Source organism: Ovis aries, chromosome 3 (assembly GCF_016772045.2).
Source record: "Ovis aries strain OAR_USU_Benz2616 breed Rambouillet chromosome 3, ARS-UI_Ramb_v3.0, whole genome shotgun sequence".
In the NCBI taxonomy this organism is placed as follows: Eukaryota; Metazoa; Chordata; class Mammalia; order Artiodactyla; family Bovidae; genus Ovis; species Ovis aries.
Genome location: NC_056056.1, coordinates 26,750,235 through 26,766,920, shown reverse-complemented (window position 1 = coordinate 26,766,920; position 16,686 = coordinate 26,750,235). Strand labels below are relative to the sequence as shown.

The window sequence follows — 16,686 nt, the reverse complement described above, 5'->3', positions numbered from 1 at the left end:
AGGCATTGTTGTTTGGCAAGAAGCCAGATAACACTTCTGTAAAAACAATGCTTCCAAGCTTTGCCATCTACCCAGTTTCCTCCACTTTCCAACCTTCACTTTGGGAGAAAATTCCGAAGCTCCCCTTCTATCATTTTGAAGCACATGCATGTATCAGTAACCTGACTATAACTGTGGTCTAAAATATTAAAACTTCATATGGAATATCAGCTTATTGTCAAGTTCTGAAAAGAACTGAGAATATAATTGTATCTTTGCTATAGCAGTGTTAGGATATGTAACACCTTCCTTCATTCAATGGACAAACACATCAAGAGTGCTACTATTTCTTGAAAGATTGATGCTGAAGCTGAAGGCCCAGTACTTTGGCCACCTGATGGGAAGAGCTGACTCATTAGAAAGACCCTGATGCTGGGAAGGATTGAGGGATAGAGAAGTAGACGAGAGATGATGAGATGGGTGGCTACCATCACTGAATCAATGAACATGAGTTTGAGCAAACTCCAGGAGACGGTGAATGACAGGGAAGCCTGGCATGCTGCAGTCTATGGGGTCACAGGAAGTTGGACAGACTTAGTGACTGAGCAACAACACAACATTCCTCTGCACAAAAAATGAAAACATAAATAAGCATTTCTCTCTGAGGAAGCCAAAGAAAACACAGAGCAAGATGATGCTAGGGAGGCAAGTAGGGACTAGACCAGGTAGACTCTCAAAAACCACAGTAATATTTATTTTCCTCCTACAACCAATATGAAGACCTTGAAGTATTTTTAGCAACGTTTAACATGATAACAATTTTTATTCAAATATACGCTGGAGGTAGTAAAGAGTATATGTCAGTTAACTAGTTTAGGAAACTTTTTCAGAAGTCCAGATAGTAGATATTAGAATAGGATGATGGAAGTAGAGAAACATGGATAAACTCAAGGTATATTTAGGCGATAAGAATGAAAGTTCCTAGTAAGGAATCAGTAATGCGGAGGATCAAACAGAGGGAGAGACTGAGGATTATTTTTAAGTTTCTGGTTTGTACAACTAGCAGGGGAATATAAATGAAGGATTGGATTTAGGAGTAAAGATAATGAGTTGGGTTTAAGATATACAAAGCTTGGTATGCCGTTATGACATTCGAGAAGAGATGTAAAATTGTTATTTAAAAAATGAGCTTAAGGGAGATGTCTGAGATAAGTATCAAGTTTCATTGTTCTATTTGTCTATCCTTGGTCCAATCTCACTCTAATTGCTATAGCTTTACAGTAAATCTTGACAGCAGATAGTGTGAGTACCTCAACTTTGTTCTCCTTATTTTTAAAACTCATTTTGAATATTCTAGGTCCTTTTCATATTTATATGAATTTTAGAATCACTTTCTTAAAGTCTTCAAATAAAGAAAAGTTTATAGGAATTTCGATTGGATTATATAGATCCTACAGATCATATTGAGGAAAACTGATATCTTAACAAAATTGGAGCTTTCAGTTCAGTATCTTACATCTTGCCATTTATTTAGGTCTTCTTTCTTTCAGCAGTGATTTATAATTTTCTGTGTAAAGGTTTTGTATATATTTTTAATGTATCCTAAATATTTATGTTTTAATATTATAGTTAGTATTTAAAACTTTTCATTTTCCTAAATTTATTTGCTTATATATAGAAATAAAGCTTTTTTTTTTTTTTTTTTACATGCTGGCTTTTTGTCCTGAGATCTTATTTGAGTGATTTTCTTTACATTTTTTATAGATTCTTTACATTTTCTTAAATATATGAACATATTTTCTATGAAATAAAGGCAGTTTTACATTTTTCTTTCCCTTATATTTGCCTTTATTTTTCTCTCTTGCTTTAATTATGTTAGCTACAACCTCCAGTAAAATTCTGAATAGATGTGTCAAAGAAGTCATATTTGCCTTGTTCTTGATTTTAGAAGGAAAGTGTTCAATGTGTCACATTCAAACATAATGTTAGCTATAATTTTTCATAGATTTCATAACTGTAATTACCTCCCAAAGTCCCCATCTCCAATACCATCATGTTGGGAGTTTGGGCTTCAACATAAGAAATTTGGGATTACATAATTCAGTCCACAGCAGTTTGTTTGCTCAGCTTCATCTCTGGTCCACAGATTTTGGCTGCCTTAGTCATTCTCGGCTCTTCTGTGTTTCCTCTTCATCTCAGTGAGACCACTATGATCCACCTGAGCTTCCTCTCACTGCATTGTGTCCTAGTATCCAACTGGACAATCACATGTGAATCACAGCACTGTACTTCCTGTTGTGTACTGTCTGAAAATAGTCATTTCATAAATTTTTGTTTTAATAGTTTTTACAGTGCTTACAGCAAGAGTGCACATTCAGTTGTATTAACTGGGCAGGAATTAGAAGCTAAGACTATGGAATTTTGAAAGGAGGGAATCAAACTTTCCCTGGAAAGAATGGAACCAGTGAGTCTGAGGAATGGTGTAGTGTAAAATTTGGGTAAAGTAGAAATTAAAAAGAAAGATGTGAGAACTCACAATTTTAGAGATGCAGCAGTTATTAGAGGTGACACGGTGTGAGACGCTAACTTCCTCTCCATATTTCCTTTACAGCCAAATGGTAAGAAAGTGGAAAAAGCACCAGTCAGCTAATTGGTACTACTATACATACATATTTACATATTCATTTACTAAGCAATATGGACATTCAATTATTTACTCATTCTGGTTACCAAACTTTCTCTGGATACCACCCAGGGCTCAGACAACAATCTATGGAAATTCAGAATTATAAAGTTTACCTGTGGCTGGGATGGGATCCTAGGGAACAATTTAATCTTGGGAGAAGACATAGAAATGAGTAGAATAGAACTTTGGGAGTGGAAGTAAGATATCCTACTTAATACAGTTGATGGTTTTTAACAGGAATATTTTAGATACAAATACCCTACTATATTTATAAACTTTTATATCCTCACAGTCATCAGATTACATCCTATTGAGGGAAATAAATCAGTCTGTCCATCTGTTCCTCTGTCAATGCCTCATAAAATAGCCAGTTTACATCTCAGACATACGAAAACACAAAAGTCCGTGGAGTATTTTCCTTCCCAAAATGTTCCAGACAATTACAAGTTATATGTTTTGGAATTGCCAGCCATATTATCAAAGGATCCCAGCTATGCAGGCATAAGCCAGAAAGGTGATATTACTTAGTGAGTTAGACAGGATGGATTTCAAATCTGACTCTGTATCTGAATAGCTCAGTGACCTTGGGCAGGTCGGCTAACTAGGAAAAAGAAAGATTCTGATTCAAGATATACGGAGCGAAAATGGACAGGAATAGTGGCCGACTGGCTATATCTAGAGAAAGAGTAAAAAATGATTTCTTGTCTCCAAGTTCACAGGACTTGAGAATAGTTGTACCATAAATAGAAATAGAAGAAGGAGGTCTTAAGGAAAGCGAGAGAAGTAACTTCAATTAGAGAAATGTAGAATTTGATATGTAGATGGAACTTAGTGTTGGGCTTCTAAATGGAGTCCTCTAGTAGAAATTAAATGGCGTGACATTAAATATTGGAGCTCAAAAGGGAATCTAGTCATGCACATACTTTATTCAACCAACTATAGTCAAATGATTATATTGGAGATTCAGAAATAAAAGATGGCAATTGCCCTCAAGGAGCTGACTTCAGGGGAGCCAGAGCATTTATAAAACAGATTATACAATCCCAAATGCCCAGTTATTTGGTTTAAGACAGAGGTAGGGACACAGTGCTATGGAAACGAGGTGAGGAATGAGAATAGACTTCCAAGGAACTGAACCAAGTCTTGAAGGAAGAGTAGGAGTTTGTCCGACAGAGAAATTGAGGAAGGTCTTGTATGTACTGGAGACAGGGTCTATGAAAGTGTAGATGCTTTCACCAGCATTACAGATTCAGATAACCTTGATGAGTACATATGTAACTTATAGTAGTACCAGATTCATTTCACTCTTTTCTCACTATTTCTTCTTCTTATCCTTTGCTCAGTTCCTAAATGGTAGTATTCTTCGCCAGGGTGCTTCTCTCTTCTATATGCTCTCTCTAAGTGAGGATATCTAGGGTTTCACAGACATTTTCATACCAGATCCTTCGATGAGCTCCAGAATCTTAGCCTTTTACATCTCTATTCTCCAACATTCTCCCAGAAACAAAAAATGCATGCAAAATACTAACCAAAAAACCTACATACATTTTCCCTCAAAGCTGCTCCAAATCCATTGATTTTTGTAAATAGCAACATCATCCACTAATTATTCAAGTCAAATGGAGTTATCCATTATTCCTTTTTCCCTTACCTCCTACAACATGGAAGAGGATGCACCCCCTAAATGTCTGACATAAAAAAAAAAAAATTGGTGGATATCCAAAATGCTTTGAGGTAAAAAGGCAGTCCAGTCTGTTTTGTAAATAAAAGTCATGGTCATCTGTAATGAGTAAAATAGAGGTCTTGGAGAGTTAATAACTATATCAGCTACTCTTATTGATTGTTTAATATGTGTAAGGCATGGTATTAATTATCTTACATGCATTTATGTTATTCTTCTAATAACCTTGTGATATCAATGCCAATAATACTCCCACTTACAAAATATGAAATGAGGGTTTAAAGAGATGAAATAACTCACCTAAGTTCACACAGATAGTAAGTCAAGGTTTCAACTGAAGTCTACCAAATTCTGTGCTCCAAACTGCAGTACTATATTGCCTATTCATGCCCTACTCTGTAGACTTGACAATAAATGTCCCAAACTGTATTAAAATCACTATCTTTTCAATAAAAGCAAGATGGAACAAAGTGATTTATATCGCATATAATGATGCATGTGTGCATGCTCAGTCATGTCCAACTCTTTGAGACCCCATGGACTGTAGCCCGCTAGGCTCCTCTGTCCGTGGGATTTCCCAGGCAAGAATCCTAGAGTGGGTTGATGTTTCCTACTTCAGGGGATCTTCTCAACACAGGGATCAAAGGCACATCTCCTGCTTGCCTCTCCTGCATTAGAAGACAGATTCTTTTACTACTGAGCAACCTGGGAATCCTGAAGATGATGATATTCCCCCTTTATTGAAACCCATTTTATACAACTAATTAAACAAAAGCAACCAAACTGTCCTCAGAATTCCTTTGTAATCAGAGTGTGCCTTCAGAGTAGAAACTGAAATTCCACCAAGAAGAAAACAAAAGCATCCATCACCCTGAACTGTTACAATGCAGGTTTCTGACAGAGACATCTGTCCAAGGGGAATGGTCCCAAGCAGATGCTGACAAAGTTAACATTTTTATGGGAAGTTTGCAAATCAAAAATATGCCTTCAGAATCCCCTTTCATCCCTAAATCATGTTCTCAATATTTGCTCTTTAGGCTTCTGTAAAAAGACTACTATTTCTTTGCCCCTAATACACAAAAGTAACCCTAGACTGACCTGGAAGGTCGAGGCCTAGTGAGTGATAAATCTGTTAGCTCTAATTTGGAGAGTAAAGTATTTTCTTGAGGTCACAGCACCAGCCATTCACACAAGCCTTACAAATGCTTTCAGAGGTGCCCCCTAGTAAAATCATGACCAATGCTTTGATCTCAGGGTCTCTTTCTTCTTATAACATGTCTGAATACCTGGGATTAGGATGCAGGCAGAAGTCAGAGCAAAATTAAACAAACAGTAGAGAGTGACCAGTCAGGGTGGCTTCTAGTACTGAGGTCGTGTGTTTGCCTTCCTCCTTGCAGATCAAGGTGAAAAGTGCACCCCAAGCTCTGGCCAAATATAGTATATAAACATACATGAAAGAAGGATTAGCTCTCTTCCCTAAGACTAATGGGGACCCCAGAAATCAATAGCTGATTTGTGACAACAAGACTAAGTCAACATGGGACCAAAAGATACTGGCTGTATTCAACTTGCCCTTAATCTCAGGTAAACTTGTAGTAAATTCAACATTATTCATTTCCCTGGCTGCAATTCTCCCTGACTCGGAAGAAGTGCTGATGTAGGAGGCACACACAAAAGCCACTACTTGTTTCTCCTAATCAGACCCCTTTCTTCTCTGACTCATGACAGATTGCTGTTTGCACACTTTTTTTTTTTTTTGGTCTTACTCCTAGTTCAGTCAGCAAGAGCTCTTCATGGAGGGAGGAAGTAACCAATGGACTTTCCCCTGTGCTACCTGTTTCCTGCATTCCTGATGCCCTCAGAGAACCACTAAAAACAGGGTCCTCTGTAAAGAAAAGACTACTAATGCTGAACTTGTAACATGGAAGATTCCTTTCATCCATTCACCAGGAAACATGTCAGGCAAAGGTTATGGGTATTATGAGTGAGGTTGTCACAGAATTTCTTAAAAACCTAAAACTTCGTAACAGACTCAAGATCCCCACATCAGAGGCTTTTATGGGCTTGCAGTGGGAAGGACTAAGTTCCTTGGACCGCAGACCATGAAATCATGAGATGTAAGACTCCCAGACCAACTTTTCAGATAAACATCTATACAGAATATTTTGAATTTAAAAGATCCGGAAGGAAAGCTATGACAGACCTAGACAGCATATTAAAAAGCAGAGACTTCACTTTGCTGACAAACATCTATCTGTATAGTTAAAGCTATGGTTTTTCTAGTATCATGTACAGACGTGCATATGTGCTAAGTCACTTCAGTCCTATTCAACCCTTTGTTACTCTATGGACTGTAGCCCACCAGGATCCTCTATTCTTGGGGTTCTGCAGGCAAAACTACTGGAGTGGGTTGCCATGCCCTCCAGAAGCTCCTCCCAATGCAGGGATCAGACCCATGTCCCCTGAAGCTCCTGCATTGCAGGTGAATTATTTACTGCTGAGCCACTGGGGAAGTCTGTATGGATGTGAGAGCTGGACATAAAAGAAGGCTGAATGCTGAAGAATTTATGCTTTTGAACTGTGTTGCCAGAGAAGACTCTTGAGAGTCCCTTGGACTACAAGGAGATCAAATCAGTCAATCCTAAAGGAAATCAATCCTGAATATTCAATGGAAGGTCTATTGCTGAAGCTGAAGAGCCAATACTTGGCCATCTGATACAAAGCATTGACTCACTGGAAAAGACCCTGATGATGGAAAATATTGAAGGCAAAAGGAGAAGGTGGTGGCAGAGGATCAGATGGTTAGATAGTATCACCAACTCAATGGACGTGAATTTGAGCAAAATCCAGGAGATAGTGGAGGACAATCCGAGGGGTCTTGAAAGCAGTCCATGGGGTCATAGAGTCAGACACGACTTAGCAACTGAGCAAAACAACAGTAATATTTTGGTTTACAGACCAATTTGTCTTCAGAGATTTTTCCAAAAACAATCCAAGAAAAAACTGAGTTGAACTCCCAGCCATGAGCACTATCATCTCCACATTTTGCAGATGAAAGAAGTGCACAGTATGAGGAAAAGGTGAAACCAACACACAAATCCTGGGAGTCTGACTCTGGGGTGGGTATGCTTAGCCACTGAACTCTGCTGCTATGTGATCTTAGCATGCGTTTGAATCTCTCTGAACCCTGGTGATGCATCAATAAAAGGCATATTTTAATATACAAATGACAGTACTGTGATGAGCAGTCCATAGATATTTCATGTCTGATACTTAATGGCTTGAAACATAGAGATCTACAGATGGCCAATTTTTCTCTATCTTTTTTTTTATTATTATTAAGGAACTGGAAATATACACAGTACTGATTATTGGGACCACTTCTTGGCACTGCTCATTGCCTCATATACTTTTCCATCTTGATTCTCTTCAAAATGAATTTTATTTTAATTTTTTGCTGACACGATATTAGACTTGGGCTAGCCTTTAGGAACAAATACCCACGTCAATGCTTCAACATCAGGAAAGGGCACATCTTTCTCTATTTAAAGGCTTTAGCTTTTTTACTCAGCTGAGAATCAAGTTCTTATAGTTTTGGTGAGTAATAAAGAGCTGATAGTCCAGAAATGTACCTGGGATGGCTATTTCCAGATCAGTACCGAACCACAGTGATTACTGGAGGAAACACTGAAAGTGCTCAGTGAGAAAGTTAAAGGCTGTGTGAGTCTAAACCTTTCCCTTGTTTTGTTGTTGTTGTCATTCAGTCCCTAAGTTGTGTCCAACTCTTTGCAACCTCATGAGCTGCAACGTGCCAAGCTTACCTGTCCTTCACTATCTCCCTGAGTTTGTTCCAACTCATGTCCATTGAGTCAGTGATGCCATGCATCCATCACATCCTTTGTTGCTCCCTTTTCCTCCAGCCCTCCATCTTTCCTGGCATTGGGGTTTTTTCTAATAAGTCTGCTTTTCACATCAAGTGGACAAGTACTGGAACTTCAGCTTTAGCAGCAGTCCTTCCAATGAATATTCAAGGTTGATTTATTTTAGGATTAACTGGTTTGATCTCCTTGCTGTCCAAGGGACTCTCAAGAGTCTTCTCCAGCATCATAGTTTGAAAGCATCAATAATAGATTTGGGCAAATCATGCCAGAGGAGGAAAATACTTACTCAAGCACCACAACACATCATTAGATGATGGCATCCTTTTTGCTGTGATGTCTGAATGCCAGGGGAAACTCCCTTCATCCTCACAACCAAAAATAATACAGTATTTGTCCATGGAGTGCTTGTTATTTTCAGGCCATTGACGAGGTATTACACATTCATCAAGGTGCACAAATTTTGGCCTGGTGCTGAATGGCTGATTACTAAAGTCAATATTTGGCTGGAAACCAAGGTAGAGACTGAGTATCACTATCACAGACTGTTCTTTCAAGATACAAGAATAAATCTGAAGTTTTATCACAAAGTAAATATTATTGCAATATTATCTTCAACATTTTATCCTCAAATTTTAAAAGATTGATATAGTGTAGGAAAAATCATTCCTTAGCACTATCAGTTGCTGATTTCTCTGGTGTTGACCATACTGTACAACTGCAGCAATAAAGTGATGCTCATTTTTAACCAGGCTCAATTAGGGGAGTAAGGTAGTTTGGGGTCTGCTTTGCCAATATGAGGTACTGCTGAAGTTCACATTGCTCCCATGTTATTGAGTTCTATTTAATTCTTCCAACAACCCTCTGTGAAAGTATCATATTTCTCTTTTACCATGAAGATGTTAAGATTTTAGAAAAGTTAAATGGCTTATCTAAGTTAGTAGTTAAGAATGATTTTGACCCAGCAGTCTCAAGGTTATGTACAGTGTTCCACAACACCCTAAAAGAGTAAAGAACAGTTCTCCATTGGATACCTGACATGTGCTTCTACTGACATATACATAATTCATTATTTCTTACACAAAAAAATTGAACTAGCCATTCTTATGCCTACTTTACACATGGGCTTGGGCCTAACCTAATTTTTTAGTGAACCATAAACTTCCAGATATTCAAGCTGGATTTAGAAAAGGCAGGGGAACCAGAGATAAAATTGCCAACATCCACTGGATCATCGAAAAAGCAAGAGAGTTCCAAGAAAACATCTACTTCTGCTTTATTGACTATGCCAAAGCCTTTGACTGTGGATCACAACAAACTGTGGAAAATTCTTAAAGAGATGGGAATACCAGACCACCTGAGCTGCCTCCTGTATGCAGGTCAGGAAGCAACAGTTAGAATTGGACATGGAACAACAGACTGGTTCCAAATAGGAAAAGGAGTACGTCAAGGCTGTATATTGTCACCCTGCTTATTTAACTTATATACAGAGTACATCATGAGAAACACTGGGTTGGATGAAGCACAAACTGGAATCAAGATTGCCAGGAGAAACATCAATCACCTCAGATACACAGATGACACCACCCTTATGGTAGAAAGTGAAGAAGAACTAAAGAGCCTCTTGATAAAACTGAAAGAGGAGAGTGAAAAAGTTGGCTTAAAGCTCAACATTCAGAAAACTAAGATCATGGTATCTGGCCCCATCACTTTATGGCAAACAGGTGGGGAAACAATGGAAACAGTGAGAGGCTTTATTTTTGGGGGCTCCAAAATCACTGCAGATGGTGACTGTAGCCATGAAATTAAAAGATGCTTACTCCTTGGAAGAAAAGTTATGATCAACTTATACAGCATATTAAAAAGCAGAGACATTACTTTGCCAACAAAGGTCCATCTAGTCAAAGCTTTGGTTTTTCCAGTAGTCATGTATGGATGTGAGAGTTGGACTATAAAGAAAGCTGAGCACCAAAGAATTGATGCTTTTGAACAGTGGTGTGGGAAAAGACACTTGAGAGTCCCTTGGAGAGCAAGGAGATCCAATCAGTCCATCCAAAAGGAAATCAGTCCTGAATATTCACTGGAAGGACTGATGTTGAAGCTGAAACCCCAATACTTTGGCCACCTGATGCAAAGAACTGACTCATTGGAAAAGACCTTGATACTGGGAAATATTGAAGGCGGGAGGAGAACGGGACAACAGAGGATGAGATGGTTGGATGGCATCACCGACTCAATGGTCATGAGTTTGAGTAAGCTCCGGGAGTTGGTGATGCACAGGGAAAGATGGCTTGCTGTGGTCCATGGGGTTGCAAAGAGTTGGACACTACTGAGCGACTGAACTGAACAATGTTTTAGTGGCTAAAACAAGATTTGAACCCAACTGTCTGATTTTTAAACACTACAGCCTACTGCATGATCCTTCCTCTAACCATTTTTCCCATCCTCTGAAGATTTTTCAACAATATTCAGTGACCATATTGAGCTCTGACCATATATCAGGTACTGATAAGGCTTAACGTTGAACATTTCCCCCAAAAGGGCACAGAGGCTTACTCTACATGGAGAATTAAATTTGCACAGTCACTCAGGAGAAAGAATACACAGAGACACAGCAAATTTGTTATTAATTACAGAAAGCAGTGTGTTTGGATGCAGCATAAGCAAGAGAAAACCTGGGGCATGGGACCAACCACTCTGTTACTTACCATCCTTCCCAGGGTTTCTCTGATAAGAACTGGTGTTAGGTTAGAAGACTGACAGTTTCCTGGCAGCAATTTGCAACAAGCCAACCTCTTCTTTTCCTTGGGTCCCTCCTCAGGCTCTTCCCCTGGGAGAGGACAGGAGGCACAAACACAACCCAAATTTGCTGCTGGGAATGAGGTGGAGTGAACCCTGGGATATTTGTTTTTAGTTAAATATTTTCTTCCAGTTAGCCCATGTTCCATTATATGAGTCACTCTGACAGTTTAAACCAACTACATTTCCCCCCCTAAAGTGTAGGTTAAGTGCAATGTTTAACATAATGAGCCCGGGGGGGGGGGGAAAGTTCACAGTAAAGATGAATATTCCTCTTAAAAAAAAATTAGACCAAATTAATAACTAGTTGGTATAAGCTTGCAAACAACGAAAGGGGAAGAAGGGTTTTTCCTTCTTTTTAAAAAAATTAAATCACAAGGTCTATTGTTTTGTTTCAAACCCTGAATACTGATATATTTCATACATGATGGCTATTTTCTTAAAGGAAAAATATAAGACTTTTATTAACCACTATACGCTCATATTTACTGTAAGGTAAACAGCAACCCTAGGTAACAGCTCTTTTTCTCCTAAATTACTACTTCCCCTTGTTCCCTGGAGACCTAACTAACTCCAGCTTGACAAAGATTGATCCTTGGTCAAGACGGAGGAAGGCGTGCCTCTTACTATGTACCCCTCACTTCGCAGTTCTCAGTGGTTGAGTTCCAAATCCTCCCCAAACCACTCATGATCCACACTTTTTCCCTTTTCCCAGCAGAATCAAAACTTGTTTCTTATGAAGGTTCCTGCTAACATTGCTTCTTAAGATGGCTCCTTGAATATTGCCTTTCTCTTTGCTAACAGCAATCCGAGGATTTAACTCTAAGTGAATCAGAAACATATGGCATGCATTTCTCTTAATAACACTGTGGGGTTTTTTTAATACATAATTAAAGGAGAATGGTGCTACAGGCAAAGTAAGATTTGAGAAGTTATTGAAAGGCAGAGACTGAGGATGATTCATGAATACAAAAGAAAGGTCCCCTTGGCCTTGAGTTTTGCAATCCTGAGCTACCTGGGAAGACACCAAGCCCTTCAGGGAAACTGCTAAGACAGCCTTCCATTTGCACTCTTCCTCCATATTTATTTTGTTCTCTGTTTCTTTGTCCACTACCTTCTATCCCTTACCCGGCACCTACAACTTCTGGTTCCTTTACTAAGATCCTCCTTCTTCTTAAAGTTAATTCTGCATTTGCTTAGAAGCCTTTATATGCTAAGACCGACATGAACTGAAGGTAGATGCTCAATTATTGAGTGTGTGACCAGAGTCTATTCCTGGGATTCTATTTCATTAAGCTCATAATTAAGCAATCTTAATATCAATCTCATTGAAAATCCATGGGCGCTGATGTTACCTTATCTCTATACAACCTTTATGGGGTTTGTGCGGTCAGTATGTGTTTGTGTGAGAGAAAGAGAAAAAGATCTGACACAGATGGGTTACAACCTGCCAATCACAATCTGCCTTGAAGAAGACGACTCATATTCTTGAATCTCAGGTTTTTACATCTACAAAGTGGGCATGACAATAATGCTATAGCAGGAATCTGTTATAAGAATGAAATAAGATAATAGATGAAAAACTGTTTTGTAAGTTACATTCAAAATAATTTTGAAAACATTATCTTTACCATCTATGGCCTTAAAATATTTAAAAGGTTGTCTTAGACATGCTCCATATTTTAATTTTATTATGATTTCCCATAGATTCTCTATATAATTTTGGAACATTATTTTTCCTCAAAGAGGGAGAAACTAGATAAACCAAGTGTCTACTTGGTGTACCTGTAGCCCACAAAGCCAAGAAGAACCCATCTTTATCAAATATTGGCCCTTCTGAAAGTCTATAAACTGTCTAGTTAGTTATTAGAGATAGCCAAATAGTGACACTGCTCTAAAATTATCTAAACCAGAATTGGACATCTCCACCCTCAATTTTCTAGTCTGTCACCTTGTATTTTGAAATCAGACTCAAAAATCCTTCTAGAAAGGACTCAATCTTTCATTTATCAAGGGTCTCCCATGTGTTCCTGTACTGAATTAGGCCACCTTGTATGGGCCATTCCATTTCATTTTATCTCCCCTGGACACATGTTAATCCAGGGATTTTGAGGGGGCCGCAGAGATCTTCTTGGTTTTAAAACCAGAAATAAATCAAGTATTACACTGATTAGCAAGTAGGGGTCACCTGGTAGGCCCCTAATTGTTGCCTTGGGTGGGGGGAAGACCTGAGGGCTGTGCCTTGGCAGAGCTGCTGGAGATGCCCATCAAAGCAATATTCCTCTTTGCATGGCCACCTGGATGACTCCGGTCAACACTCTGGGAAGGTCTGGCTTTGGATATGGTTAAGCCTTCCTAACCCTATCTGCCCATCTCAATGATTTTAGGGCAAGAGAAGCATGCAGGTAGGCAGACACCAGTAAGGGGAATGCTCTTTTGAGAAGAGGTGCAGCATGGCACAGTGCAGTGAGCTGCAGCCCAGCTTCATCTTGCCCCCACCCTCGCCCCTCCTGTGTACTAAACTAAGTGACCTTGCCCAAGTCACCACTCTGGCCTTCATTTTCCTCCTCTGTGAAATGGGACTGATCATGCCAGCCTTTCCCATCTCATACAAAAATGGTAAAAGTGAAATAACATCAAAGAAACAAAACCAAAAAACTAACTGAAAAGCTCCTATTCAGCAGGGCTGAGAATCAGGTAGCGGTGATATACCAGGAGGTGCAGCTACTGTGTTCCCTCTGAGGGCAGTGGAGGAAAGGGGTCTCTAGAGAAAACTCTGAGGAGGCTGGTATCTTCCTGATATTTTCTAGGATGTTACAGTGAGAGCCCTGGCCTTGGTGGCTTTTCTTGTCTCTGCCCAGGCCTCCCTCTCTGGCTTCTTTTGAGGATGCTGCTAAGCAAGAGGCCGATGGGCCTCCAGAAACTTCTCTCCAAGGAGCAAAAGGGCATCTTCTCCTCTCCCAGCCTGGCTAGATCCTCATGGAACAGACTTAACTGATGGACAGAGCAGTTAGCCAGAGGCAACAGGAATCTGGAGAAAAGGAAGTGAAATGCAGCCAGCTATGAGCAAGACAGTGATCAAAGGCTTCCTAGGAGAAGAAACGTGGTTCACTGAAGAGAGGGACTGTGGGGAAGATTTTCCCTGCAAGTTGTTTTAACCAACACTGTTTTATGCCACTTACATACAGAAGATTGACTGTGACCATGTTTAGACTCTCCAGGATATGCTTCCAAATGGAAGAGAACAGAGGAGAGAGGCAGGGCGTGAGGAGAAGGAAGAGAGGGGGAAAAACAAACTTGAGAGCAGAGGGACATAAGACCAAAATGGAAGGGAGAGGGCAACTGATTCCCAGAAGGATGGAGCCACACGTCCGTCATTCATAGTGGACTCAATGGACATGAATTTGAAGAAACTCTGGGAGATAGTGAAGGACAGGGGAGCCTGGCGTGTTGCAGTCCATGGAGTCGCAAAGAGCTGGACACGATTTAGTGACTGAACAACAGCAACGATAACATCGTTCATAGAAAACAAAATGTGGTAGCACAAAACATCTATTCCCTTTATAGCCCTTTTCCCTACCCTCATCAGTATTTGCAGTTAAGGACTCCTGAGTTCAACCAAGTCTCTATGATCTCAGTCTATGGTCCTTAGAAAAATAACATAGAAAAAAATGTATGTGTGTGTGTATGTGTGTATGCACATGTGTGGGCATGCACACGTGTTTGCCTGTGCAGAGCCACTCTCTTCCCAGTGTCTAGGCTCATTTTGCTTCAGGAGCCTTTCCAGTAGGATGGCTGAGACGACAAGCCCAGCTCGGGTTTCACGAGACCTCGTCCTGTCTGAGTGCTGGTCACAGAGCAAAGTCGGGTGTATTTCAGAGGTTGATTAGAGTTCTCACAAATGCCAGCTAACATCATTTCAATGACTATTAATTTAAAGAAAATATTTGCCTGGGGAAAAAAAAAAAAGCAAAACACTGGAAAACACTCCTGTTTTATCACCAAGTGGTCCTTCTTCTCAGATAATCCTTTTCTTCATCATGAATGAGCAAGTCTGACCTGGGCAGAGCTATCACGGTGGAACAATTAGAGGAACATGGGCCAGATTCTTCCAATTAGGTGACAGCGCACAGACCTTTGCTGTGGTGATGGCAAAAAAACCTACTGTTCAGTCCCCCATTCCCACTGTTCAAGTGATAAATGACCCCCGGCCTCCGCTCCCCAGAGCCGAGCAAGGCCTGTCTCTGGACAAAGGCCAGGGAAAACAGAACAAGATTTATAAGAGCCAAAGGCAGACTGAAGAAGAGCTGCAGGGCATGCAGAAGAAGCCCGCATGAGAAAATGTGGCGTGTTTTAGTAACGCACGTTATTTTGTGATGGCGGGGTAGGAGCCGAAGGGGCACTGGGGGGCTGGTGGAGGGCAAGTGCCACAGTCACACAGGAAGCCTGGAGGGTCTGGGAGGCCATGGGCTTCTCCACAGTTGGCCCAGCTCTTGGGAAGGTGGGGAGCACTGGCCTTGAAATCTTGGTCTGGTTCCTTCATTCACCCCAACTCCTTCTAAACAGACACCGTTAAAGGAATGTCTTTAAAACCAAGGAGACAAATGGAGACAGAGAAAGTGGTCCTGTGCTGTTAGATTAAAAGGCATGATGGTACAATTAAAGATATTTACCAGAGAAATTTGAACCCCATTACATGCTGGCGCACAGTATGTGAGGAAGAGCTGTTTTATATCATTAAAGACAAAAACCAGGTCTATAGGTAAGCTTTAAGAACAATAAACATCCTGAATTCAAGAATAAGTCTGTCAAATGAAGGGATATTGATTTTGGAACAAGGAATATTATGTCAAACAACATTAGTTTAATTGATCTGAATTTAGTTTAAGTACTAAAAGCATTTATATACAAACAGCAAACGAAAATTAACTGCAGCTGAAGCCCTGCTGTCGTTCTCAGGAGTTTCGCTCAGACCAAAACCTGGCATCCAATGGGCCGACTTGGAGCCGTGAGCACAGGGCTGAGCTGGGCTTTCTTCCCTTGTACGACAATGGGGGAAGGCAATGTGCTTTCTCTCAGAGGTAGGAACATTTAACACCGGCCTTTGACTTTTCAAAATACACAAATGCCGCTTCTTGCTCCGAAGGAATTCATGAGAGAACACGGGGGTGAGGCCAGGAGCGAGGAGCAGAGGGGGGACCCAAGTCAGTGAACCACTTCTAGTCCCCAAGCGAATGAGCCCCATCTCCGCCTCCGACCACTTGGCCCCATCAGAACCAACACCTAACAAGGCTGACTGTTCTCCGCACAGAGCTGCCCCTTTCAGAGGCTGCCAGGCCCTGGGAGCCCCAGGTAGGGGCTCCAGGAAAACACCTGGGCGCAGAGCCCAGGCAGGACAGGTTCTCAGTAAACAGTGCCAGCCTCAGGCCTCTGTGGTGACAGAATGGAGGGAGACTGCGAACATGTCCAAACCCATTTCCTGCTTTGCACTCCTGTTTCTGAAAGAGATCGCAAGTCAACCGCTTATTCTTTCTTAATCCTCCACCTACAGCCATTCTATAGAACTCACTCTGCACTCAATGAATACACAGGAAATGCACAGCGGTAAAGCCAGATCAGAGATACACATTTTTTTCTTTAGTTACCAAAATCTTGTGTGCAAG

At 40.5% G+C, this 16,686-nt stretch overlaps 1 long non-coding RNA gene across 1 annotated transcript in view; it reads right to left on the bottom strand.

Moving 5' to 3' along the window:
* Nucleotides 1-11,109, bottom strand: part of LOC132659572 (uncharacterized) — a 45,936-nt gene extending 34,827 nt beyond the window's left edge. Inside the window, exon 1 of the long non-coding RNA XR_009600130.1 lies at nucleotides 10,933-11,109. This is a non-coding gene — a long non-coding RNA (uncharacterized LOC132659572). The remainder of the gene's footprint in view (nucleotides 1-10,932) is intronic.
* Nucleotides 11,110-16,686: the final 5,577 nt, after the last annotated feature.